Here is a 25,322-nt window from a genome sequence, read left to right on the forward strand (position 1 = left end):
TGATATAGATAGAAGCTAGTCACCCTAATCAACAGATTATTTAGCAAAAATAACATCTATTCTCAAATCAAACAAAACAGATAGCTTTTTTTCCCACATTTGCATTGGTCTGTAGTAATGTCGCACTGATGGACAATGGAAAATAGGGAAGATTGATTTCTTTAACTAGCGCTGTATCCTGTTGCATATTTGATTTTTATAATACGCGAATGCAGTATTTTGCCCTGTTATCTGGGCTAGCTGCACAGATTTCAAGATTATGTAAGCAAGCTGTTTTCTCTCCATATGCTACAGATGTATGTCGTACATGTTTAGGATACATACAAGGTACTGTATATACTTGTCATGGCCATGTTTCAGATGGAATGAGGCAGTTCAGATATGTATCTGTGATACACTGGGTTGGAAAGAGGGGGCTGAAAATTGAATTAAAAGCACGCATGACATTTTAAACCCTTAAAAGCTATGCCTTGAATGCTATATTTGTGTTCCACAATTCCTGCGGGCTCAGATTTGGGTCCTGAGTCTCATTTGTGCAGTTTTACCAGAATTAAATTGGTTTTGGACTCAATTTGTAGTTTCATGTAGAAAAAAAAGAAGGCAAAGTTTAAAACTGAGTGAGCTATGGCAAAACAACTTCCTTTACCACCATATGTGATTCATCTGGTCAAGGTACTTGTGTTGAATCTATGTTAAGGATACATAAAACTAACAATACATTTTAAATAAAATGAATAAATTAAATTAAATGAGAGCACATGATCATGTCTCCCAGAGTAAATCAAAACTAGGTGAATTATTTTCTAGATGCCTATTCCAGACCCACTTCATAAAAAACTGTGGCAAAGGCTCTGGTAGTTCCTTTCTCGGCCTGTAGAGGCCAGTGTGGAGCACAAGGCGAAGTAACAGCAGGACCCAGGACCATGATGAGAGGACATAAATGTAATGAGTATTCCTTTCATGGCTGTGATGTGTATTCATAATAATATTTCAATGCCAATGATCCGCTTAAAGGAATTCTAGACAAGGTAATAACCATTACTGGAATTGACAAACAGAGCGGCTGCTTTTGGCATTAGAGACAGTTGATGTTTCTGGTAAAGTAAGGATGTGTCTGAATGGTATCAGAGGGGAACTCGGCAGCAATGAAACGCGAGTAGATAACCCCAGTGCAGCCCCAGAGATTTAAACAGGCCTTAGTTTCTGAGAAACTGCCTTTTTCAGGACTACCTGGGGAAATGGGGAGCCATGTTATCCTGTGTGTACTTAAAGACAGCAGTGCGTACACTATGGGTCAGGTCCACAGAACAGGAAAATGGTTGAAGTTCTCACTTTAATAGCTCCCTCTTTGGTTTTAAAGGATGCTTTTTTGGGGGGTAGATGGTTGGATGCAATGTGTTCATGTTCATAGCGTGTCTGTCTATTTGTGTTAATCAGAGTCTCACAGTCATTTATTTTTCCATTTCCCACAGTAGCCAAAAGATGACTGACAATGAATTATGGATAAGTGTAATTAATATGATCATATGGCATACAAAGAGCATCAGTCCTCATCCCAAACACAATTCTTTTTCAATTTACTGTAACATGTTTCAAGTAACATGTTTAAGTACGGGCCAAATTTACGCTGGATTTCTTCTTTCTCATTGAGAGGAATGGTCTGGAGTGTGTGAACTGACAATTATAAGACTATAAATGAATATTTATATGAGTTGGTGTCATAAATATGTTATTTATATGGCACTAAATATAGTTTAAAAGTATGAAAAAATGCTGAATGCTGAGTTGTTGGAGCCCATTCACTTTGGAATCTTTGAAGCTCAATATCTCAAAACCACTCAGAACGGAGATAGAACCTTCTAATTCTCAGCCCATCTGGATGATGAGATCACACCAGTATCCCTCGACTGCAATCCCGAGTTCAACAGAAGCAGCTCAAAACCACATTATTCCATTACTCCATAAAATAAAACCAATTAACTAATGAACGACATTCGTAGTTTGAGGTCATTTAAATACAATGCAGTGCAGAGGAACTTTTTTTGGGTAGTGCAATCTCTTTAAAAACATATTACTCTGTTGCAGGATGTATATTGTTTATTTCCAACCCTTCGTTAAGCCCATTTGTAAACATCATCATCATCATTATCATAATCTCATCACAGGTGTGTGTTTCAGGCTTACATTTTATCCAATTTAGATTCAGATTCAGCTCTGCCATTCCTTGAGTATTTGTACAATGAGAGGTATTCAGTCTTTCGAGTGGAGAGTTTCCGCTGGGCGATATGATAGCCAAGCTGGAGATATATATTTTTAAAAAAAAGGAACAGTGGTCCTGGTATTTGCCAATGCCGTGTGATACGTAGAGTGCTTTCAGTTTATTCCGTGGCTTGCCCCCTGCCTGAAAATCACATAAACACACCTTCATATTTCCCCCAGCGCAGCGCGTGTTTATGTTGACTCTGCGTTTTTCCAAAATTGGCTCCAGAAAGCTTTTGCGTTTCCATGGGGATTGTAGGTCTTATCTACTTGGTTTTTTGGACCTCAAACAATGGGCTTTTCATCTTCATTACTTTTCCAGGACCCAATGAACATTTATCATGTATAAATATAAATATAAATTATTTTAAAAAGCTGTAGTTAAAAATGAACCTTTAATGAATTCAATAATCTCCACTGAATCTGAAATCATGTCATACATTCTGTATATTTTTATTAGATACATATTTGTAATAAATTAAATACATTTGGAATACATTTGTGATGAACTATAAAATAAAAATATGATATTTAATTTGATTCTTTACTCATAAGTTTTTTAAATCATTTTATAGAGCCCTATATCATTTTGGAAGAACAAGCTTTATTTACAATTTTAGTATCATTTTAGTATAATAATAATGTCTTATAATTTAAGTTATTTTCCTTGTCCTACCCTGAATTGATTTGAACAGGATATTCAGGATATTAAAATGCTTTAATACACACATTCTGCCTCTACATCACAGTCAATTTATGTACTTTGGAAAAGCTAACAACCAAATTAATAATAATTAAAAAAAACATAAAACATAACGTTCTCATTGACTGGGATTAATCACTAATAACATCACTCTTTGAAATAATAAACACTGGAGCAAAGGTTTTATTAAGTAGAGGGTTTCACTGATCAACACTCAATTTGTCTTTTCTCTGATGTTGCTGTGTGAGTGTGTGTGTGTGTGTGTGTGTGTGTGTGTATGTGTGTGTGTACATGCATGTGTGCGTATGGTATGTGAGAGAGATAAATTGAGACAGAAGTACAGCAACACTACTTTAAATGAATGGATTTTACCATTCACTGTTATTGCAGCAAGACTTAATGTCTAGCGAATAAAACAACATTTGCCTTTATGCAGTCCACCAGTATAGTTTGTAATCACTTGTTTGATCATATCACTAAAACAGTTTTTCTGTGTGTGCATGAGTGTGTATATGTACTTATGTATGTGGAAGACAATTTGTTTATTTTCTTTAATCAGAGTTTGAAAATCCCCTGTACGCACACATTAATTGCATATCCCAGTAAATGCCAAAAAAAAGGCTGACTTCAAGAAGTGACATAACAATGAAATATTATTAATTTTCTAATCATTAAATGATTTATTTAACCTGTAATCATGTCTCTTTCTGTTGTAATCATGAACATTCCAGATATTAATCCTCTTAATAATGTTCACTTGCAGAGAAAAACAAACGTGGGTGAAACGGGCAGCTGTGTATGATGATGGATTGGGAGCCGCGACGCTGTGCTTTAGCCGCTCGTGCAGCACCCTTGTGCTCTCGTGAAACGTGCAGGCCATTAATTCTCCTTCTGTGTTTTTTGTTTTTGCTTCCTCTCCGCACATCTGCAGGTTTCTCCGGTGTGACCGCGGGCTACTGTTTGGCTCAGACTGAGCTGTCCCATGACAGCCCTCCGCTCATTTCCTTTATTAAAGATAAACTCTGAAAATTATCAAATAATTAGCCGCGTTTTCTTCGCCCGTAGCTCCTTCCCTCCTCCGGCACGACGACGGGCTTCCTGAAGCTGCCCAAACCTGAGCTGCTGGGGTTGCACTGGGTGAGTTACTGCATCGCTCTCACTGATGAACTCACTGCTGCCTTTACTTCCTTACTTTGAGAAAGCTTGCACATTTGCGCATCATGATTAAGTTGTTGCTTGATGAGAAAGGAGGTTGTGATGTCATCCAGTGTTTAGCTGAACTCCTGCAGCTGCAATCACACACACATACACACACATACTCATGCACACCCACACACACACACACACACAGGGACGGACACACACAGACGCACACACATATTTTCACCATTGGCAGGGAGTTATTGCAATGGAGCTTTCTGCATGCTTCTCTGGCCTTATCTTCAGCTGTGTCAATTTTTTTATGAAAACCGGTCAAAGCAATAAGGACCCCAAAAAATCCAGACAATTTTGAATGCATTCGTTCATTCATTCATGAACTCAAACTTTTTTATATCTGTTCTTGTGTGTCACAAAGATTACTGAAACATGGGTAAGAATAAAATAAATGGAATCCTTCCTGTAAATCTGCAACAGAAAATGCAGTGATGCCTGCTGTAGAGCTGCGGTTTGGAGGAAGATGATGATGATGATGATGATGATGATGGTGATGGAGGTGAAGCTGAGGAGGAAGAGGCCTGGCCTGCGGACGCAGTGGGGTTCTCACAGACGCCAGCGTCGCTCCGTCAGTACAGGGTATTTGTGTTTGGGCTTGGTCTGGGTTTTTGGGTGGAGCACCCTCTTTGTCTGGCCCTTCCTAATCTACACTGACAGCTGTACTGTGGCCTGGGCGCTCAGAAGAGCCCACAGGCTGAGGGGCCCAGTGACACTGCTGCTGTCAGAACCACCCCCGAAACACACACGCACACACACACACACACTCACACGCACACGCTTTCACACACACACACACACACACACACACACACACACACACGCAGGCACGATTTCACTTTCGCTCACACACACATACACACACTCACACGCACACGCTTTCACACACATACACACACACACACACAGGCACACTTTCACTCACACACACACACACACACACTCACATGCACACACACATGCTTTCACACACACACACACACACACACACACGCAGGCACACTTTCACTGTTCACAAAAACACACCTACCATGCCAAATGGTGAAAGCACACACACAAACGCACAAATTGTCACACATGCACACACACATGTAGACCCACACACACACAAGCCATCTTGCCAAGTACAGCAGGCCTGGCCAGGGTCCAGGACACACAAGCAGCTCTCATGTGAGCCTGGAGCCCTAGATTCCTGAGCAGCACAGTGTGGAGTAAACCTGCATCCCCCTGGTGACTGTGCCAACAGACACAGCTCCAACCCTACACCCCTGCTGCTGTGTTATACCCATAAACCCATATATCACCATCATCATCATCACCATCAACATCATCATGACACAGCTCCAACCCTACACCCCTGCTGCTGCGATATACCCATAAACCCATACATCACCATCATCATCTCCACCACCATCCTACCTGGTCTCATGCCCTTCATGTGACTATGGTCAGACATCAACCTATAGACTCGATGGGCACAATGCCAGATTGAAACTGTTACTGGCAATATTGACATGTTGGGAGGCTTTGCCACACCAGACACTATAAAACAATGTCTCACATCCCACTGTGAAAGGACAGTCACTTTTAAAGTTTTACGGTTATCCGTATTGTAAACTCGGTCTCATGCCTTTGTGTCAACAGGCTGACATCTGACCCTGGGATGAGATCAGGTTGCATCACGATTTTCTGGATTTTATCTCTCTATGACAAGAGCCACTTGAAATACATTCCACCTGGAAGAATATATATGACGTATTGGGATGGGAATTATGGAAATTAGCCTGGAAACCAGAGGTTTGTGGGTTTAAAATCCTAATGTAGCCCTGTTGAATAGTTCAGATTCTTGGCCTGAATTGCTTGAAGTAGACATCCAGAAATTGATTGTGTGTAAACTGTCAGTTACCCAGGATAAGTGTGTCTACTGAAGAAAAGTAAATCATAATATTTTTTTTTAGAATAATCATCATCATAAATCCAAAACCACAAGCGGACGGAAGGATGCGTCTCCAGACTTTGCCTGACAAAGCAGATTCCGTTGTACTGCAATAAGGGTCATTCACTGTCAGTAAAACCATGTGAAAACAGATTAGGGTCGTGATTAATGGAGAATAACTGCTCTCACACTTAAAGTAGGGATGGAGCCCACTGGAATGATGTGGCCATGACGACCACCATCCCCAGAGGTGACATTAACCAGCGCAAAATCAACAGCGCTCTTCCCTGCAGCAACTGTCAATCATCCTCCGCTGCCAATCTAATCTCCCTCTGTTTCTGTGTCAAATGGGCCCTCCAATCGTAGTGAGAGAGGAGAGAGAGGGGGCGTGGAGAAGAGAGACCAATTTATTTGAACACAGTATGTCTGAAATACTGCCAAGACAACTGAACTGAACAGAACACCCAACACAAAAAGTTTGGTGGTTACATATATTATTGCTATTCCTTTATGATGTACCCCATATGTAAATAGAGACAAAAAATACATATCACAGCATCAAAAAGAACAAAATGGAAGAGCACAGGTAAGAAACCAGAGGCATCTACAGCAATGCTCTGTGCAAACACATACTTATGTTCTGTACAGATATGATTATATTGTAATCACTGTGGAACTAATATTTTTCTTTCTGTCCATCAACATTTTCTTTTAGTAGCCTATGTGTAGAGCAAGTTAAATTATTATGTAATTATGCAGGCTATCTGAATAACCCCAACTTAAACACTTATCACAATCACAACCCCAAGTGCCTTCTAAACCTTTTGTGCAGGGATTTAAATCTCTACTTAAACAGTAGTTAACAGAACTTCCACATGTAATTACTGTGTTCACACTGTATTTTAAACCCACATTATATAAAGTGTTACCAAAGAGACTGAAACAAAGTTGGGTTGGGGTTAGTTTTTTACTGACTGGGACATCTTGTATTTGGAGCAGAATAAACATTTGAATGTATTTTTGGCATGCAATTTCTGATTTGTTTTATTTTTTAGATAGCATTTCACGAAGCCATTTCACTATGAAAAAGTTTTAATTCAAGAATGACAGCATATTTTGGCAATACCAACACACCCATTTATGTTTTTCATAAAGTAAGAAGCAACAGCCCAAATTTTATCTAAAAAAAGGCTTGCACACACACACACACAAATACACATAGCCTTATTGTTACAGGCTTTTGCGTCATCAGACTATTCTAGGTTCCTTAACTTTCTAAATGTGAACCATGAGTACTATATTTCCAGGGGATGAAATTTCCCTGGTGGATTCCACAAACAGCCGTTGCCATTTGTTTACCTTATAAACACTGCAGTGATTATTTACCAAAATTAAACTGGAGCAGACAAGGCAAGGAGATGCTTTTCTTAACAGAAAATAGCGGGGAGCTGTTTGAGATCTTTAGGGACTACATTGACCCTGTGACATAAGTCCTAGAAGGCCCCATTTATAGATGGCGGTGGGGTCACTGGAGGACCAGGAAGCACACAGCTTCACTGACATCAGTGTGAGGATTCCAGGGATGCCCTGTGCCTTGGAAAACTCGCTGTGTGAGAACATATACAGGACAGTGCTTAACCACCAGATCAGATCCTCTCCTGGGTCACCTAGTCCCAAAGAGACACACAACATACTGTACAAAGACTGGCTTATGGCTTATGGTGCCTTCTGAGTGTAGAATTAAAAGGAAGAGACATGCTGAGATTGTTCTATTCAAAAACAAATTTGTACAGGGTTCAGTAACTTCAGTTGGACACTGTTGTAATGGGAAACAGCTAGGGCAGATGGCAGTGAGTTACAAAACATCACACTTTTTGTGAAGGCAGTTGTTTATTTACAGCAGGTGGAAGACAGTTGTATTTACACAAATAAAACACCACCATCATACCCATAAAGCCCACCATAAGGCCTGCCTCCAGAATGTACCAATCTCATTTGCACAGAGGTAAGTGACTAAAGCATTTGAAAACCTCTCAGCCATGTAGTAATGACAGCCTATTGTACATTTGAGATAAACAAGAGAAGAGCAACATATCAGACATTATTACACTCACCAGAACGCATAAACAAATTGTGTCTCCCGATAAGAATGCAGCTACAATTCCCCTATGGATGCGCAGAGTAGCCTACTATAGAATCACGTGCACTGGCGAGAGCCTATGCTATAGCACCATCCTGTGACGCAGAACAATGTTTATGGTAAGTGGTTAGAAATGACAAAGATATGACAGGAATACCCTATAGCGTGATTCATTATAGTGTTCCCCCACTCAAATATGCATGCGCTACAAAGTACAATTTGCGGTAAAATAATCGGTCAGTGATTAATCGAAACGGTCCTTTACTTATGAAAAATAGACAAGAGAGTTTTTGCCCTTGTAGCCTGCAGTCTTGAAAAAACTAATAATTTATGTGTTAAACAAAGATCAAACAAAGGCACGCTTCCTAAAATGGCGGTTAAAAATCCCCCTATATGCGTGTATTGATGCAGGTAACCTACTCGAATCATGTGCAGTGACGATCGCCTATGCTGCAGCACCATCCCGTGATGGAGTACAAACAGCGTTTTGGTAAATTTCATTTTCAGTTCTGCTGTCTCAATAACAAGTCCAACATAATTCCGATTTTATATCAGGTTAGAAATTAAATATGACGAACATGTAGCATTTAGCGGATTCATTATTCTTGTCTGCCCACTCAAACTGAAATGTACCTGCACTTTCACAATTAAGTAACAGGAAACCAGTTGCCGTTAAATAATCGGATATGGATAAACAGGAAATTCCGTGCAACACATTACGTTACTTATTAAATGTATCGGGGAGTATGTCCCCACGCGGGTTACCTTGCTAAAAAACAGAATTTCTGGGCTAACCAAAGACCCAAATCAAGGCACTTTTCGTAAAATGGCGCCTAAAAAAATACGCTAACTCAGGGTTTCAGGCTTAAGCACTTCCAGTTAGATCGCAATTTGAAAGTATGACTCCTTTTTTGGGAGTTCTAGTACTACAAATGGATGTAACCTGAATAGCCATCTAGTAGAGCCACATGTTGCTGTACAGTATATCTCTGCTTACCAGTTATTTGGGGCATAAAGCCTTTTTATAACATCCCCGGGATGTGTATATTGGGGCCATTGAGACTTTCTGGGGAAAGGAAAATCATTAAAAGCCAAGCCAAAGTCTGCTTTTTTTTTAGGGCGGACCAATTGGGGTAATCCACTCCGCCCACCCAGTCAGGTCTCAGATGTGACTGATTTGCCTGAAGTATACCTGGCTTTTCTAATAAATGGGCAAATAATAAATGGCTGGAGTTCTCTCTGGCTGCTGCACAAAATTAGCATTAAATCAGTCTTGGTAGTTTAATACCATGAATGACGTATGTGTCTACTGACTAATGTTCACATTATTTTGCTATTATTTATGCGTCATTTCCAAGCAGCCCTCTCTCTTTATTTTGAAAATATATTCTGTATTGTACGGTTTAACTTTTCATTTTGCTGCCAATTTGGAAGATTCTGGATAATCTGTCATTCTACTTTAATTTATTAATTTATGGTCCATACTATTATTGCAAAGACTGTCTGCATTTCACTGTTCAGTGACAGATAATGTCTTTCTCAGGCTGATGCTGTAATTGAGGAAGTTTTGTTAGAATTCAAAGAGTATTTTTTGTGCATCTCTGGCACAAGTGCAATGTTGTGTGTAACAGATTGGAAGTGGCACCTCTGTCGTAATCTCTGCTTGCCTTGGTACAAGGGCCACTGTGTCCGTTGGGTTTGTCGTGTACTGTCGGAATGCCACCCCTCTGACTGACACCAGATACACCACACTTTTTATTCATCAAAGCAAACATGAATTCCATAGGAACATTCTGGAAAGAAGGATGTCATTGTCTGCTTCAAGTTGGCTTCATCCCAGTAATAATAATATATTTTATAAGTCAACATTGTCAAGAATGAAAAGAAAAAAAAAGAAAAATAAATACAATTGATTTTGCTGTCAGTAACATTGCCATTGTGAAATTATTTTCATCATTCAAAAGACATTTACTAGAAATGGCTGCAGCCTGGGTAAAATAGCATGTTTTATGTTGTTTTGATATATGCAAGGTAAACCATTGCAGGTAAAGTAATTAGCTGTCTATGATGAACATAGATAAAAGCACATAATTTACTATTTTAATGAACAGTTTTGTTAATGTTAATCACAAATAATTTTAAGCATTACCTTTAAGCTTTAAATAAGTAATTTACTAGAAGGCCTGTACTAAATTTCTAAAGAATGTTCATGTCATTCTGATATTTTGTATGCCTAGCCTCCAACAGTTTGCTCAGTAATTTTTAATATTAATGAAATAATTGTATACATCTGTATTCTATACTACTGTATCAAGCTGCATTAACGGACTCGTGTTTTATTATTCCTCCGCCCTGGTGACAACCGTGGCTGGAGGCTTTATGTTTTTGGGTTGTCCATCTGTCCGTCTGTCCTATTCTTGTGAACACGATATCTCAGGAATGTGGGAATTTATTAAAATTTGGCTCAAACATCCACTTGGACTCCAGGATATATTGATTAGAATTTGGTGGTCAAAGGTCAAGGTCTCTGTGACCTAACTGGCCACAACAACAACAGGCAAAATGGATTCTCGTGGATCGAGTATACACAAAACACGCTGTGTGATTTCCATTTGGGCCAAAGAGTCAACGGGAACTGGAAGATTCATATTGCGATTCGAGACATATTATAATGCCAGGTGTGAACTGACGTACTTATGTAAATATAGGTATAACTTCCACCAAAAAATACACTTAATACCTTTTATTAAATTCCTTCGAAGCCTTCACTACATATGTTATGAGTCAGACAGGGATGTAAACAGCAACTTGACTGGTCAACAGAGGTATACGACCAGCGAGGCGGTTATTTCACTGTAGTTGAAATGAATCTGTGTACTGCTCTACGTATTGAATTTGAATCAATGCTATTTCTGTGCAATTGAAGAGCTTCTTGAATTCTCTGAATTAATAATCAATACAGAAAATACATTGACACTAGCTTGGTATACGTTTGTGTCAGAGGAACATTTGTTGCCAATATTTCCAGTGTATTTTTAATAATTACAATGCTAATTTCCGGCTGTGTTACATTTTTCTTTCACAGGTAAATTGGCATATATAATGACACATGTTAATAGCTTACAAGTGAAAAGAGTTCGCTTTGTGGCTGTTTATAATTTTATTCACTTTCCTTATGGTCTCCATAAATGTAAAATTTCAAATAAAGTGTAATCCTGTTTGGATGTTCTATTTTTGAAGCTGTGTAATTTATTTGAGTGTATGTATATAAAGTACTTCTTCTTTGGTCACTTTAACAAAATTAACTTGAAACTTATAGAAGATCATTTGTTACAAGTTAGCTTTACAATATATAAATTGTATATGTGAAACAAACCTGATTTCATGAAACAAGGTGTGCTTTACTGCAGACCGCAAGCAGCCCCCAAAAAGTGCCTAAAAATAACGAAAAACCATAAAATAATATTTTCACGGTGCACTGTATATGCACATAAGCGTGACTGCTGGGCAGAAAGGAAAGCACACAGAGGCAGATTTCAGCTTTCTTTAACCCTCAGCCCATTTACCGAGAAAATATTGTATTAAGCTCCGAGAAGTTGTGGGACGGGGAGAGAGGGAGAAAGAGTGAGAGGGAGCAAGGGAGGGAAGCAATTGAGAGATTGAAAGCAAAAAAAATGTGAAAGTGCATATATTTATAACGCTAATTTCGAGGCCTGGAAATGTGTTATTTTTAAATGGCTGAAATGGCTTAATTGCTGGTGCTGGGGCAGTACCTCAGGCAGCAGACATTATTGGGGTGTGGAACCTGAGCGTGTATGGGACTCGCTCTCCCCCCCCCCCAGGGCTGCAGGTTTGCATGTTTATTTGGACAGTTGCACCTTTTTGGGATGATGGCGGGAGAGGGGTGGATGGAGGGTGGGGGGGTGTTGGTGCTGGTGCCGGTGCCTGGGCAGGGGTTCGACGGCCACAAAGGGGCTTCTGAGAGCACCCTGCCCCAGTCCATGACAAATAATCCGGACCCCTCCGTCTCGCAGAGGAAATACTTTAACCTCATTACTTCCAATTTGTTTTGGCTCTAGCCTGGAAAGTTTTTTTTTTTTTTTTTAAATGCTAACCAAATTGAAACCCCTGGAATAAGAAGAAATGATGGGATGATTAAAAAGAGGAGAACCAGTAGACTTGTAAAACCAGTCTCCTAATATTAAAATATGACTTTAAAAAAAGTGCATTATCCATTACTACAGATAGCCTTGATGCAGGCAAGTTCAGCGCTTGATTGGTCCCCTTGTGGACCTATCACGTGGCATGGTCATCCCTTTTCTTATTGAGGGGCTTTTCTGCGTGAGTGCAGAAACCCCAGTCCCTTCCACGACCACGGCAGTTATTTCGTTTTTTGTAAAAAAAGATGGCACACGATTGACGCTGAATACGGATTTTAAAGCTTACAAAACACGTACACAAATTAAACTGGCTTTGTTCATTACCACCAGCAAATGTTTTAGTTTTTTGTATTATTTAATCTCACTTGCCACAACTGTGTCCATTTAATCCCTGGTAAGGATAAGGTTGTGACCCAGACGAAGACCTACCAATGTCTACGCTCACATCCACACCAAGTTCTTACCAACTGGCCCCTCCTTCAGAGAGTTTTGATAGTTATAGGCCTAGTTATAGGTAGCGCAGCCTGTTTATTTTAAGTCTGAGCTCAGTGGCAGAGGATGGTGTGGGAATGGGAAGGGCGGTTGGAAGACTGGAGGCCAGACGTCGATGAGACAGGATGGGAGAGACGGGAGCTGGAAGACAGGGGAAGACCCTCGGCGCACCTGCAGCGCTACGTAATCACCCCTCAGCTGTGCCACGCCCGCCTCGCCCGGGTAAATAAACCGCACCGCCATCGGCGAGCGTGGAAAGCCTAAACAGATGACCCAGACTGACAAAAATGAAATCGGAGGAATGGGGGGGGGGTAGTGTGGGCGGCTGGCTTAAGAGAAACAGGCCTCCATCTCTGTCTTCTTGTTTATTTTCCTGGGATTTATGCTTTGCGCCGTACTTAAAACGAGGCGTGTTTTCACTCCTTTCCCCCGGATTCTTCGCATTCTTCCGTCCGGAGAGCGGCTCCTAACACAAACCTGGCCCCGCTCCGCGGTGTCGTCCCTCTCATCGCTGATAATGTCAGCCCGGCCTCGGGAGGAGAGACGTGCTCCCTCGTAAATACGTCGGCTTCCACGGAAACGCCGCCTCCCCCGTCCCCAGAGCTTAAACCGTCACCTGTGCAGGCGCGAGCTAATTTATAAGCCTTAATTATCAAGGTGTTAGAAAAACAAAAACAGATCCGCTCTATAAATTAACAAGGTGGGGAGGCCTGACCTCTTGACACTTCATTCATTTTGCTCACTTTCTCTCTCCCAAATACACCCTCCCCTTCCCTCACCCGCTCTCTCACGTTGATAACTATCAACAATTATTAAAAGTTCCCATTACATATAACATATCAGTGATATACCTGTTACAGTGCCCATATATGAAATAACATTGTAATTGTCAAACCTGTGTCTTTTTCTTGGCGGATGGGCTCATGGTCCAAATAATTTTTTTTCATATAGGTTGATATAGAGAAGCTATAGAGGGGGGTGATGGTCTTATGGGTGTTTTTTTAAGAGGTTTCATGACATTGTAATGTAAACTGGGTGCGTTTAACAAATGTAACATGTGTGTACCAAGCACAAATATATTGTTCAAATTCCAGTGCTCATGTATTCATGTATTTAGATAAAATAAGATTTTTTTTTTAAATGAACAGAATGTTTTTGATGAAATTAAATGAGGATTTTTAAAAGCAATCGGACTGCCGGGGTGTTTTTGTGGACTGATGTGCAAATATTAAAATATCCACAATGACCAGGCAATCGGTATTCATGGCTGTAAAATCAATGTTGTGTTTCGCTCTTCTCTGTTAAAGAAATACACTAAATACACTTTCTTAACTAAAATGTTTCCCATGGACAAACCTCTCTCAGCAAAGTTCAGGAGAAATATATCTGCAATCTGGTTTGTATCATTAGGTGATTGGAGACTTTTCTGTGGGAAGAAAATACCGTTGTCCTGAGACTTCTCGACCATTGCCGGTGTCCCAGGGTTCCAGTGTTAGCTTTGCCCTGAGATAGCCGGTCTGTGAAAACAGCCCAGTATTTAAACTAATAACATGGCCCCAGGCCGCTCTGGAGTGGCGTAAATGAGGGAACCACCTCTCCTGCAGAAAGAATAACTGTGAAGGGAACTCTGCTGCTTCTCTAAGGTGCGTGTACTGTGAGTTTCCTCCTTCCTGCCCCGGCCAATGAAATCAGAGTCCCTTCGTTCCCAGAGAGACTCGCCTATCCTAGATCACTGTACGGACAGGCCTAACGGTCTGGTATGGAACCTGTACCATGCCAGTGCCAACTGTGGTGGGCAGGCCCGCAGATGGTTTCCACGGCCAATCAGAATGGTTCACTCCGTCACAGACCACCATTGGCCTCTCTTCGTCATCACACATACGAATCATTGTGATCAATTGTGTCCGTTGAATGACTGCGTACCAGATTTTTCGCTGACCATGACAATTCCAGGATGTTTTTAAAGGGTTACTTCACTTGTATGAAGTGTGTTCATTGACCAATGATGTTCGGTAGTTTGCAGGGTGGCGTGGCTCAGCTCAGGTGAAACATAAAGGTTCTGGTGGATTGAATGGCCCCTCATCTCCCTGTTTCCATGTGGACCACAGTGTAGACTGCCCCTGAAGTAGTAGAGGTGATCTGTCCCTGTTGGCCAAACTAGGGAGGGGGGTAGCAGGGTACTGCTGGGGCCCATATCACAGGGCTCCGTGACATTTTTGGGGCTTTTCGGTCGTTACCTCGATTTATCTCCTCGCAGGCTTCCGGGAGCTATGCGAGGCCCCAAGGCACTCCCTGCTTTCGTAAAGACGTAAATGACCCCTTTACAGCGGTTTCCCCCGGCGACTGATTCGGTGTGTGGGGGGTGTTGATGGACAAAAGCGTAGGTGACCTGTGGCCACGAACGCGGTCCCCCAGGGGCTGTGGTTACGGGACACTGGCAGCGTTCTCTCACGTCACGGGTCGATGTATGGTTGCGTCCGTTTGAAGCAGGCCGGAGAGAGGGAGTCTGGGAGCCAGGGGACGGACAGAGAGGACGTAGACTGTACGATCAAGTGTTCATTTGATTTACCAGGAAAGTGCGCTGTAGTGACCTTGTGGTCAGAGCGTGACGCAGAAGTCAAACTGGGAGCTGAAATTTACCCAGTGTTCCCCCATCCCTCCTCCCCGTTCGCCCCTCTGATGTCTCTTTGATTACTCACTTCACGGTAAACATGCTCCTCTGTTCGCCCCCTCCTCAGAAGGTTCTAGGTTCTATTCTTTTTACTTATTTATTTTTTTGTGGCAGGGTGAGGGTGTGTGCATGTTTTTAGTCCTCATGTCATCTCCATAGTTCTTTAGTCCCTGTGTTACCTACAGTGGCTTCAGAAAGTATTCAGACCCCTTCTGTTTTTGCACAGTTCATTATGTTGTAGATTTAATTTACAACATTTTTGCCCATCAGTCTACATTCGATAACCCACAATGACAAAGTGAAAACATGTTTTTCAAAATGTTTGCAAATTTATGCATATTGTAGTGGAGTGCATAATGTCACCACCACCCCCGGTATATGCAATAAGGAATCATCTGTAAAGTAATTCAGCTGTTTATTGCATGTTGTTGTAGTGATCCATGCTCCTAACACATGGTCTTTTTAATTTTACCACTGATACAAAATCCAGTCATAAATGGTACATTTATAAATTATAATCTAATACAACTGGAAAAAGACAAACACATTTTAAGTTTTCCTTGAAGCAAATGTTTAAAGTTTATTTTTAAATAAAATACTTTTCCCCCTTTCACTTGGTATGGCAAACTAGTCTCTTGATCTCTTTAAAATATTATATTTCCATCTCCCTTTATTATGAGTTCATTTCACTCATTCTTACTCGGTTAAATGTGGTTAAATCGGTTGCAGTTTGCTGTTCACCGTTAACAGCCAGCCGCAGATGGAAGGGGAAACAACTTCCAAACAATGTCAACTGGAAAGAAGCCAGACCCTAAAATTTTGGAAAATTGCGGGGGATTGGTCCATAACCACCATGAACGCCGGTAAATGAATCCAAAGCCATGGCGAAACAGAATCTACAGAGGCCTCCGCACTCACATTTGTCCCAGGTCACAATGGGGTTTCTCCACAACGTTGCATAAGACCGGCTTCCGCTCGGCAGGCCTCCCCTATAGATTATCTAGATTAGACCCGGCCTTGAATCAACATTTTCTTTTTATTTTTTATTTATTGCACAAGGTCAGACTCGATACAATAAGCTTAGCTGTAATGGATGCCATTTGTGTCCGCGGGAGGAGGTTGGATGGTATCGGAGCCTGAATGTGGCTGCACACACCCAGTGGGTCAGGCTGCCGTACAGTAACCTCTCACATTCTCCTCTGTCCACATGCTAATGCGTTCCAGGTTGTCCAGGGAGCTCTCCTCTCACCCACCCCAGGTCTGAACTTGGGAAGTGAATTTTTAGGGAGTCGGGTTTTTATTACGCTGTGGTTGGACTGGCTTAGGCTGGTAATGAAGGGTACAGGGGTGTGGGGAGGGGGGGTGCATTTTGGATAACTTAATCTTAGTGTAAACAGAGTCGGGTGAAAGGATGACTGTGTGTCGGGTGGAAGGGATCGCCACGCTGCCCCCGCGGGACTCTCGTCAGGGCTGCGCGAGCCTTCCAGGGCTCCTTCAGCCCCCCAAACCCCATCAAGGGTCCGTGTGTGTACACATCCTCCTCCACGCGCTGCTGTCACATCCCCCTACACCCCGCCTCATTCCTCTTCCCTCCAAACTTCCAGGACTCATTTCGCCACCTCGTTCATTCACCTCTAGCAACATCCATACTATAACCCGCCGTTGTCATGTTTATGAAATGCTATAGCATCAGATTCTGCCTTTTCCTCGTGTCTCAGTGTCGTTGTGTCTCAGTTGGCTTCATTGCAAATTCTGTATGTGGATCTCCATCCCTGCACAATGGCATCTGCTTTCATGACATTCTGTGATCTTGGAATGCACTCTCCACACTTTTTCATATCAAGTTTAATAGCTCACACTAACAAAGCTGGAGGATTGTGGGCAAACCCTTTTGGTTTGAAGAATGTACCTGGACTTCACTGCCAGTTTGTGAACTCTGACCTCAAACGCTTACACAGTGTGCAGTGTTTACACGCACTGACTAGGAGCCACACTGCTCGTTACTGTACCGCTCCAAGGTTTTTCTCAGGGAAAAATAATGAGTTCCTGAGAGTGATTTAAGGATCAAGATGATTTAGTATTGTGACTCCAGCAGCCAAAAAAAAGAAGGAGCTAGTATCCTAATTATTCAATTTCGCTCAGGCCCCGACTAGGGGCTGTTGTTATCAGTGTTCCAGAGGCCCTACTTTGAGCTTTTAAAGCCTCCTGTGCATGTTACAGATAATGGGCTTGGCTGTTCATGAATACAGGTCTTCCTGGAAATGACAGGCCAGAATGAGCATGCTATGGCTCTCTATGGTAACTGTTTTTCAATACATCACACTACCTTTCCCCCTCACATATACGGTCCCCTAAAACACAATTAACTCTGCGCTCTGTTCAAAAGGAAATGATTTAGCCCAAAAGTTCATGCTTTGAAGACGAACTTAGCCTGTAAGATCCTTTTGTTCCGTTAACCAGTCATCGATACCATCATCCATCTGGTCTTGCAACTGGTTAAACTTGATGAGAAAACCACAAATGCACCTTTAACATTGAACTTATCAGGATCAGGGAAAATCTAAAGATTAAGCCCTTCCTTTTTTCATTATGAGTACTCTTGGCACAGAGATGGCAGACACCTTTCTTCCTAACCTGCCAAACAGCAGCTTGTTTCCGTCAAAAATGAAAGATTAGCACATTCCCTGCAATCGCGATTGTTATTGGCATAAGTATTTTTTCATCTTTATGTAATGCGTAATGAGGATTGCATAAGCGATTATGAAGGAGTTGTATTCGTCGTCTTTAGGATCATTTATAGCAAGTGTTAGCTACATTTACACATTGAGAAAAGCCACCAGAAATCTGTTCAATGTATGCTATTACCTAGTGTCTGTTTGGAAAGATCAAATGCTACTTGCCTTTTACAGATTGACTGAATGACATTGAGACGCCAGATATCCCAAAAATGCAGCTCGGGGGCTTGTTTGACTCTTGTGGGTTAGCCTTAAACTTAGAGATTAAGGGAGAAGGTCCCAACCTTAAGCATCTCCTTTCCATTTAAAACTGCTTGGATGAGATGTAGCTTGTGCTAACAGTCAGAGCCCTGTCCTGGTTTCTCGTCTTGCGTTAACAGGGCTACTGCATTACCTCCAAGTACAGGGGTTTTGAGGATCGTCTGTGGGGCTTTGGATGAGGAGCACAAAATCGTTAAAGCGTTAGCATCACGTTGGCACAGTCAGAAAAGAAAAGACTGGGTTTTATTGCAAGTGTTGATTTTGGCTTTTGTCATACGTGGTGTAGACAGAGGAAGAGGCTCTTAAAAGAGTCGAGAGGTGGCATCGCACAAGTCCACTTTGGGCTTGCAGAAGAAAAATAATAAACATGAGCCCCGGCGCAATTAAAAGCCTGCAAGCTGCCGTTCTGCTCCAGCAGCGAGATGGAGAAACACATTAAACCGCGAAACGGCCGGCGATGAAACCTCCTGGCCCAGGCTGGTATGGCAAGCCTTCTCTCTGACGTCAGCACTGGTGATTGCTATCCCATTGTGCACTGCCATACACTGTCACGCATTATAATCCAATGTCATACAGTACATTAAAATAAAAATTGACCAGGTTGATAAGCACGCTTAAAAATCACTTTGAATCTGACAATTATATCTGCGTTCAGTGTTTCTATGTTTCATAGGTTGTTTTGGCCCAGGATGCGATTCACTGCTGGAAAGTCTGGCCTGAGATCGAGTTTCAGAGCCAGGTTGTACAGACTGCCGTTTAGTCAAAACCTTCAGCAGTGCCAGCAGACGTGGTAATAGTCCTTCGAGCCAGAGAAAAATGGAGCGTTTTATTGGAAGGGGTCGAAGACTGTTTCATTACCCATGAAACATAATCCTCTTTAAAGGTAATTAAAGCCAAACTTGAATTTCCAAAAACCTGCAGGAATGGAAGGGAAAAATAACAGATCAGATATTGTTAACAGTTGAATTTTTCCTACTAGTAGGTGAGATATTCAATATCCCAGTTTAAAAAAAAATAAAAAAGAAAGTATGCTTCAGACTTAAGTTATTTTGGTTGGACGGGCCTGCGCCGATTCCCTTATCGCTTTTTGCTTAAATCTGACATTGTCCCAACATGGGGTCCATTCTGAGTGGAGGGCTGGCATTGATTTCAAAGGAATACGCGATGGACAGACAGACTCCGCAAGTCAGGGGTAGAAAAATAAAGGGAATATAATCAACATTCGAACATAATTTTTAAATAAACATTTGTGCTCGGGTTAACACTGTTGGCAAACGCGCTTCTCGGTCTGATCCTGCTCCGAGAATTTAATCTGAACTCCCGGTGAATTCTGAATGTGTTGCGGCGCAGTCCCTGGCCATGAAATTAGGCAAAGGGAATAATGTTATCCCCTTATTTCGAGGAAGAAAGCTCAAATCAAATACGGGGCTATGGAGGCCTGGCTTGTTCATGGGTTCTGACTGCAGTTTTGGAGGATTAGTTGAAGTTCCTTTTTTACCACAGGAAGAGACTCTACATTACACAAGCCTCTGTATTTCCCACAACAAGCCACCATAAACCATAAACTATTCCACAGCGAAGTGAATGTCAGAGTTCAGCTGACACAGACATTAGGAAAGCCATTACCCACACAAGCGGAGGCCAGTATCAACGTCAAACTGCGGCGAATTGCTCATGCAGCAACCCTGGCCAGGTGAAAGTGTTTTTTTTTCTCTCTCTCTCTCTCGCTCTTTTGGAGTCAAATGCAATGACGCTTAAGCATCTCTTTCCAGTGTAGATTTGCTAAATGTCAAGTGCAAATGGAAATTTAGGAGTGAAACCCACAAAAACCCTGATTTTAAAACACTGAATAAGACTTGATTTTTCCTGCGTCGTCAACGCAGTTATAATGAGCGACTAACAGGATACTATGGGAAAATGGCTGTGTAGTACAGTTAGGGAGCCAAGATCAATGCTCAGGTTGTGGCTTAAAATCCCAGCTGGGGTGCTGCTGTTGTACCCCTGTGCATGGTGCTTACATTTATTTTTTCAGTAAAAATACACTGTGAGCACTTTATTAGGCATTTATTGGACTTATTTTTTAGAGTTAAGTCTTCTGCCATAGCCTATCCACTTAGAGGTTTGTCACAGTGTGTGTTCACAGATGCTCTTCTGCATGCCACTGTTGTAATGTGTGGTTATTTGCGTTACTGTCACCTTCCTGTCAGCTTTGACCAGTGTGGTCCTCTGACCTCACTGGATGTTTTCTGTTTTTTTGCACCATTCTCTGCAAACTCTAGAGACTGTTGTGCGTGACAATCCCAGGAGATCAGCAGTTTCTGAGATGCTCAAACCACCTTATCTGGCACCAACAATCATTTCACAGTCAAAGTCACTTAGATCACATTTTCCACCATTTTGATGGTTGATGTGAGCATTAACTGAAGCCCCTGACCCGTATCATGCATTGTACTGCAGCCACACGATTGGCTGATTAGATATGAAATGGAAAATATTGAATTTCTGTAAGGTCCTGTGGAACAGGTGTCTGCTGAAATGTAAGCCTGCAGCTGCTTCTGCTCTTCCCTGTGCCTGGTCATAATGTGTTGTGATCTTGTGGAAGAGAAAAAAGAATAATTTTACGCATTACTGCACAGTATGAATTAAACGGTAAACAGAAGTTAAGCAGATGGCAACAGTGAAGATAAAATATATAAACTGTACAAACCGATTTTACTTGTGAACCTCTGAATTATGTTTCTTAAGTTCTATCTAAAAGATTTGTAACTAGGGCTGTTATTAGTTGTGTATTTGCTAAATGTGCGGAAGTCAAACCGTTTCATGCACTGTGGAATGAGACCACAACACCACCAATTCGAGACTTTAGAATTATGAAGTTCTAACTGACATTTTTGATGACAATGGGTTGGTGTCATAAATATGTTGTTCATAGGATAGCATTTTTGATATTTGAGTGTCTTTTTGGGTGTCTGTCAATTTGGTCTATGAACTGCACCTTTTTCACAAAGCAGGATTACCGAGTTAGCTTCATAACTCTGCTGTGTAAGACCCGGACCAACTGTTTTTGTTTACTTCAGTCCCATGTTCCAGATTTGGGAGGGTTCTGGGTTTTACTCCAGCTAACTCAGTAATCCTGCTTTGTGAAACAAGGCCCTGATGCACTCGGATCTGTGCACCGGAAGGCACTCTGATCACTGGCTTGTGTTGGAGCCCTGGATCTCCTGATCAGAAGAAGCAGAGAGAGGTTCTAGTTAGACTCGAGCAGAGCCAAGAGGACCCTCGTGTGAGAAGCTCAGTTATGTAAGCGTGCGCGTCTGGCTTCTGAGCTTCTGCGTTTGCATTTCTTGCATCCCTGTGCTTTTCAACACACAGTAGCTCGCCGTCCTCTGAGCAAATGGGCCCTAGTCTTTGTGGGACATGTCAGTCGCTGTCCCAGAGCATGGCAATAACACTGACCCAGGACGGGGTGACCTCAAGCTGCTACCCTAAGCAGACTGTCCAGAACAGGTCAGTCGTGGGTATCTGAGGGGCTGAAGGACTGCTCTTTTCAGTGCTATTTTTATACTCTTATTTGTGTGCTGAAACACAAATATGCCATCTTGATCAGCAGCTTGATTGAGTACAGCTTCTACTGGAAAATGACTGGCCCTTGTATGCCTAAATATAATAACTGTCACACAATGTTCTAGAGCTTTCCAGAGAAAGTATGTGATGTACCGAAAGTTAGTTAAATGTGTCAGAAATCAGGAATTCAGCTTCAATGTCTATGTCTATATGCCCTAGATTCAATCAACATTGTCTAGCTTGCACTCAAAAATGCAAACTCAGTTCCACCGTTGGCTTTTCTCGCCGCAAACACAGGGGAGTTAATTTTGGAAGTTGCTGAACTTGGCATACCGTGTTTGTGAAGAAAAAAAAACACACACACACTTCACTTGTGAGTCAAAGTTCAGGGCAAGCACTGATTGAGTCCAGGCCTACGTCTTATGACTTCGGTCGAAGCCAGCTGTGAGTGAATTAACAATTGCACAGAGACACAATTAACGACGATGGTGCCTTGGATTTGTTCTGTTTATTGCTGGAGTCGCTCATTGCCCTTGCATTTTTAACACACAGGAGTGCCGTGCTCAATAAAGAGGTTATTCTTGTTATAATGCCTCCAAGGGGGGGGGGCCTGTAGAAAGCCAGCCGCAATTTATGAGGGGACAATTGGGTGGTCCTGCTCACACATTATCAGGGAACGGCACTGCAGTGTTCACTGTGCCAGTGTTGGCTCTGGATATCAGCAGAACACACTTCTATGCCCTCCTCCCATCTAACCTCTGTCCTGCAGTGTAGCAGCCGGTGTTTGGCATCGTCACTCTTCATAACCAGGAGGGCCCTTCCACAGTTTTAAATTGTATGTATTTAGAATGCGCTCTTACCCAAAGTGATTTAAAACTGAGAGAATATCTGAACGCCAGTACAGATATAGGAATTGACGGTCATGCAATGCGTTAACAGTGAGTATGTTGTCAAGAATAAGTGTGTGAAGGCCATCAGATACTGGAGCATGGAGGAGAAAACGGGTGAAACAAGGTGATGGCAAAAAAAAACCATTAAAGAAAGTAACCTTCTGCAAGTCCCCCTTCCTTTTTTTGTTTTCTTGGCATTCAGAATGTGGCTCAACCCAGGATCTCCAGGTTTCCAGGTGGAATCTTTCACTTAATTTCAGCATGTTTCTTTTGGAGCAGGCATGTCGTCTTTGGGATGGCAGAAAGAGATGGACTAGTTGGAGTAGGAGTAGGAGTAGGAGAAGGAGATTGAGATTGAGATTGAGATTCATTAGCATTGTAGTCTTTGATTCCAGCAGCCTGATCATTCTGTACATTGGCTTTAACTGTCAGAGGGGGCAACCCTTTGCGACACTATTTGTGGAGGCTTACCCCTATCCTGTGCCCCCTCATACACACCCCTTCTGCCCCCCAATAAGCCAAAACAACCCCCTACGCACCTCCAAGATTTTCTTTTTCTCAGATGTTACTCTGAAATAACATTCTTCCTCCTGTCTGTAGGTGTAGAACCAGTAGCCGGTGAATGGAACAAATGCACCTTTAATGCAGGAGTGACACAAACGATTAGCGTTTTGATTTTCCACATATTTTTTCTCTCCCAGAGAAGAGCGTTCGGGAGGGAAGCTTCCCGCTGACGTCCGCGGTGTTCGGTATCCGCGGCGACCGTGCGGAACGTGTGTGGGCTGGGGGGGGAGGGTGTTCGTTGGCGGTGGCCGGTTGAGACGCACGCGCTCCGGCGTCATCCGACAGGGCGGAGACGGACCCTCGCTCCTGCGCTGAGGCCCCCCTGCGGACACGCGGGGGCCCGGGGTGGGTTCAGCTCTGTGGGGTCTTCATCAATCATCGCGGCCCACGTGTCTCCCGGCAGCCTGGCAGGGTCGGACCCCGGTGCCGGACCACCGCCGCGGGGCCTGCAGCGCTCTGTTCGGGGGCGGGACCCCGCGAGCCGCACGCGCTCCTGCTGCCCCCGGCTTCGGTTTCCACCCTCGCGCTGTCAGTCTGTCGGTCTCCACGGCAACCTTGGCAGGAGCGCTCGCGGTGATCTAAACTAAAAGCTCTCATTATATGGGAGGTTTGTGTTATATTTCCTGCAGGTATCGCAAGGGACGCAATTCAGTACGAATAAAGAAACCAGACGCTTATTGCTATAATCATGTGTGGATATATGTACATTGTACATAAAATATCAGACCCAGCTTAAACTGTTTAAGGCATTTAGCAGACGCTCTTATCCAAAGCAACTTGCTTTTTTAATGCGTATGTATACATACTATCCACTTACTGTATATAGCTGGATATTTACTACATCAAATCAGGTTAAGTACCTTGCTCAAGGGTACAACAGGAATGCACCACCTGGAAATTGAACCTGCAGCCTTAGGTACAAGCCCAGCTCCCTAAGCGCTGTGCTCCACAGCCATAACAAATTAAACAAAGTAAATACAAATTGAAACTATTCTGAACCTGTTCTCTGTAGAATACAAATGAAATGTCATTAAAAAGAATGTCTTCACACACACACGCACACGCACACGCACACACACACACACACACACACACACATAGCTGCCACACATATCTGGTACTGTGGAAGTTCTGCAGGAACTTGGCTCAGGCGGTTGGCTGTCGCCCTACCTGGTGTGCAGCGCTCTGACCGCTGGGCCCTGTCCTGGCTCCTGGTGTATGTGTGTTTGTGTGGGCATGTATGTATGTGCGTGTGTGTGTGTGTGTGTGTGTGTGTGTACAGCTCAGCTGTGGGTAGTGTACGTGGTCTCCGGGTTTGGCTTGGCGGAGGCACAGGTCCCAACCTGGAAACTGCAGCTAATGAGGTCACATGTGACTGACAGGGGAAAACAAAGATGTTTCCAAATCCAAGGTACCTCTCGCTCCTGTGGGCTGGTAGCCCAGCAGGGGTGCCATTCAGGGCGGGCCGTCGCATTGCTCTGGCCCTCCCACATGCAGTGTTTTCTATCTGGCTCAACAATGCTTCATACTGTCTGTCAACCAATTCCAAAGTTCAACAAATACTTCTTATGCAGAATGCTTTATTAGCCCATTATGGACTAAGGCACCCTACAGAAAATCCATAGAAAGGCCTAAGAATCACAATGCACTTCAACGGTCATGTGTCTTAAAAGACATATGATCAAATACAATGCTGGCTTCGCATGCATCTGTTAAGGGAGATGTAACCCGCAGG

Source organism: Conger conger, chromosome 16 (genome assembly GCF_963514075.1).
Source record: "Conger conger chromosome 16, fConCon1.1, whole genome shotgun sequence".
Taxonomy (NCBI): domain Eukaryota; kingdom Metazoa; phylum Chordata; class Actinopteri; order Anguilliformes; family Congridae; genus Conger; species Conger conger.